Here is a 4,423-nt window from a genome sequence, read left to right as displayed (position 1 = left end):
CAGGGCATTGCTCCATGGCTCGCATTAAGGAAGAACCTGTCGATACCTCAGGTACTGAAGGGGGGGGGGTTATGGTCGCACCAGCCCACCTTCACCTCCTTCTACCTTCGGGACATTTCCCACAAGTCCTTGGACACTTTTTCCTTAGGTCCTGTGGTGGCTGCTCAACAAGTTGTGTAGCTTTCCTGCCTCCCCTAGTAGGACAGGCAGCATCTCACCTAAGGTGTTGAGTTGTGAAAAAGAGAGTGCATGTCTGAGTGACTGACCTTCTCCCTTTCTCTTTCCCTAACCTTCCTCTTCCCTGCAGGCAGAGGAGAGGTTAGCGAGCCATCATGTGCTGGGCTGGTGACTGCTACAGGTGAGTTGTGCAACTGAGCATCCTCTCTATTATCTGTATTCTGTAGATTAATAGGATCAACTTCTACCCTCTCTCTAACAAGGGGAGAGAGGGCCTGACAATAAATCAAATCCGTTGGTTGTATATAGCTTTATTGTCACCAACTCTTAGATTCAACCTAGCCTTTTTCAAATTAATGTTGCTTACACACCCATTCACTTCAAAAAATCCAGAAGTCTGACAGTTGAGCACACTTATGTTCAACATGTCAGAGGCAGGGACTCGTTCCTCTGCTCCAAATGACCAGGAAGGAGGCCCAAGTGTGGCGAACTACCAGTCAGTTCAGAAGCTTATTCAGATTCCTCCCACCAAGGAAGTAAGTCTTCCTCATGTAAAAACCATTGGTTTGTATATTGTGTAGGAAAAAATTACAAATTTTAAAAGTAATTTGCATTTTTCCTAGCTATACAAACCTGAGGTCTTTACATTTACTGCCCACCTCATGCCACCCTTCATTCTGATACCTAGGTCAAAGGGCAAAGTGAATGCTCACCGTCTGGGTGGGCGGAACTCCCACCCAACGGACAGTAGTTGACTACCTAACCACCTTGTTTAAGAGTTAAACGGCCGTTCTCCAGCTATGCTGAAGCAAATTCCTCATGTAAAGACCTCAGGTTTCTATAGTTAGGAAGAATACAAATCACTTTTAACATTTATCATTTTAATTTTTTGGCACTTCAAGCATTGTCTGGTCAAAAATTTTATTTCTCTTTGCTTCATACCAGATAAATTTTTGTGTCACCAAGCTGGAGTTCTCCAGGAGCCACAGGCCTTCTGACAAAGGGCTGTTTGTTCAGTTTCCTTGAAGGCCTTCTTCATGTCTAGTTTCACGGAGGACAGGGGACAGAATTTGAACTGGGTCTTAAGGCCTGTCATCTTAATATGGTGGCATATGCCTAGCTTAGCTTATTCCTGGAAGTTTTTGTTTAGGCTTAAATACCTAGGGGACCTCCTATGTGAGGGACAGTAGGTATGTGGTCCCTCTTGAAGAGATACACAGTTGCTAAAGCCTGGTTGTGAGTGATGCTGTCTGGAAGGAGACCAGGTGCAGAGGGCAATGATGGGTGATATAAACCAGAAAGCTGGGGTGTCTGAGGAAGTAAGCTCTGAGTAGGGCATCCAGACATCAGCGACTATGAAGTTCCACAGGTAATTTTTTTTATTTGGTGAAAGATTAGGGCCCAGTGGCTATACATGGAATAGGGCTGCCATCTACTAGGCATAGAGGGTATCCAGAAGTCTTCCTTTGATGTAGATAGTATAGACTTGACGGCTCCTCTGTCTACCAGGAACTTCCTGTTCGAGGCTTGGGTGGTGATATAGAACCTGATGTGGTGGGTGTTTGTTGAGGTTCTGGAAGTCAAAGTTTTTTTTGCAGGGGGAGGTGGATGTCCAGCTCATTTTTTCTCCACTTGCATCCAGGGGCACAGTTCCTTGCTGCTTTCCCAAATTTACTGTGGTATTTGCAGATGACAGGTTGGTGAGGGCACCCTTTCTGTTGTTGCTTGTATTGGCACATCAGCACAGTATTGGCTTGAGTCTCATCATCATAGTCCTGCTTCTGTTTGTTCCTGGCTTTGCAGATGGTATGGACAGTGTGCTGTAAGGCTATGAGGACTTTTAGCAACTGGTCTGCCCTCTTCAGCAGATCTGCCATAGGTATGCCTTTGGCATTGGGAAGGGCAATATGAGTGTAGCTCAGAAGGCAACAAAGCCATATTGCCCATACCAGGTTGACTCTCTGTGGACTTACATCAAGTTCATCCAAGGATGTACTCAGCGTTTATCTCCTTTTCTGCGGTTTCCTCCGGCTGGAGGGAGTTGATGGGGTGTGCGGGTGTGGATGCCCACTTCACTGCCCCCGTGGAGTCAGTCAGCTGCTGTGCCGTTTTAATCAGGTCCTCGAGGGGCAGGGTGTAAGGCTCTAGGATCTGGGTCCAAACCTCCAGGAGGAGGTGATGGAGGAAGATCTCCCTCGACAGGCTTATCTCTGTGTTCCTGCCGCTGCCATCCATCCCGGGTAGGATGAGAAGGTCCTGGATGACGTTCCGTGTCTCCAGGAGGTTCTGGTCATGCTGGGGGTCGTTGGTGAGGTCGAGGGTGCAGGCGGCTCTCTCAGAGATCGGCAGGGAGCAGGTCTCGACGAGTTCAGCTTATGGTAGGTGGCAGGACTTGTGGCAGACACCCACGGGGCGATCTTCCTGTAAAACTCTTCCGGGAGGGCGTTGATTATGATGTCTGCCTGCAGCACTTCATCGGTCAGTCCCGCCAACCTGAACTGCCCCTCGACCCTGTAGAGCCATGATGACAGGTTGTTGTGTGTGAACAGCGGCAGCTTTATGGCGAGAGCGGACCTTGGTTGGTCCGTCAGGAAGGGCAGCGCGTGAGGAGCGGGTACCAGCGTGGAGGAGCACATGAGCCTCCGCGTGGGGGAGGGCGCGAGTGGGTTTTGCGTGAGAGACATATCAGACTCCACAAAGCTCGCAGTTATTTGTATGTGGGAGGGAATGTCTGTGTCCATGCTTGCTTCTGCACTCTCACTCGGAGTGTGAGTTATGCTCGCGTCAATACACGCTTGGGTGCATGCCATGTGGGTCCGCTAATGACGCCGGTGATCTGCCGACGAGGGTCAGTACACCCGAATGCTTTGTTAGAGTGCCATAGTTAGTCCGTTAGGGGTGTGGGGTAGCTCATCAGGCCAAGACTAAGTTGCCGTTTGGGTCCGTTAATGGCTCCACTCCGGAGTCACCGCTGTGAAAGGGTGCAAAAGAGAGAGCAGGTAGACATTGACTGCTAGTTTATTAAGGGAGCAGGCTGCTTATAAAGCGGCGTGCGGATGTCAGTACAAGACATACAAGGACATACAGGTGACCCGAGGTCAAATGTTCTCAATGTGAAACAGGACAGGTAAATACAGATAACATGACAAATAAAAATTAACAGATTAGACACAATAATGCTCTGACACATGTACAATACAAAAAGGCACAAAAGAGTAAGTAATAAATGCACATTTACATAAATAAAATATGGCTAGGTACCCCAAACTAAGGTGACGGGAAAAGGCACCATAGAAAACGGGAGGTTCACTAGAGAAAACCCATTGAGCGGGGACTTTACAATGCTTCCCCTAGGGGCTGGGTCAATAGGTCTAGTGCGCGCTGTGCTCTTTCGGGGACGGGCATGGAATATGTTGTATCAGCTTGTCTCACAAGGCCGAGTACGTGACCTTGTCTGGCTGTGAGTCAAGCCATGGGGAGATTTTGTTGAAGACCTCTTCAGGTAGCGTCATGGTAATGTCTGCCTTTGTCTTCTCATCTGTGATGCGCGCCACGCAGAAGTGAGCATCAGCACGCAGAAACCAAGGTACTGTGTTCTGGCACGAAAACGGTGGGAACTTCACCGCATCTGGCTTTGTGGGCAAAAGGGGCATGCAGATAATTTCCGTGTTTCTGGATTTGCATTGTAATTCGGACTCTGCCATCTTTACTGTCACATACCAAAACGCGAGTACGAGTACGTTCCGTATTTAGTCCACTAATGGTGTTAGAATTCGAGTGGATGATGTGAGTCATGAATGGCTAGGGCCAAAACCGTTCGAAATGCCAAAACGTGCCCTTGCGAGGACGCCGTTATTAGTCCATTAATGGCATGGGTTTCCTCTGAGGAAGGAGCTTTCAGAGGCCTAGACTGGGTCGCTGTTTTGAGTCCGCTAAAGGTTCTCTGAAGGTAAATGCAGCTGTATTTAGTCCATTAATGGCTGGGCCAAAACCGTATGTTTACCTGTCACTCCTCAGGTCACCAATTGTGAGATTCAAGACGACAGGTCTGGGTATGACTGATTTATTTTTTTGGAAGCAGGTATACATCGAAGAATGCGGACGGAAAGGTGGTCACCGACCTGCAGATCCCATGTCACTCATTTGGGCAAGAATTTGTGTTTGTTGGACGACATATAAATGAGAATAATTCGTGTTACAATAAACGTACAAAAGTGGTTACATACTTCGGTGGAAAGGCTGGACA

The sequence above is a fragment of the Macrobrachium rosenbergii genome, chromosome 59 (genome assembly GCF_040412425.1).
Source record: "Macrobrachium rosenbergii isolate ZJJX-2024 chromosome 59, ASM4041242v1, whole genome shotgun sequence".
NCBI lineage: Eukaryota > Metazoa > Arthropoda > Malacostraca > Decapoda > Palaemonidae > Macrobrachium > Macrobrachium rosenbergii.
The sequence above is the reverse complement of the archived record's forward strand: the minus strand, read 5'-3'. Positions refer to the sequence as shown.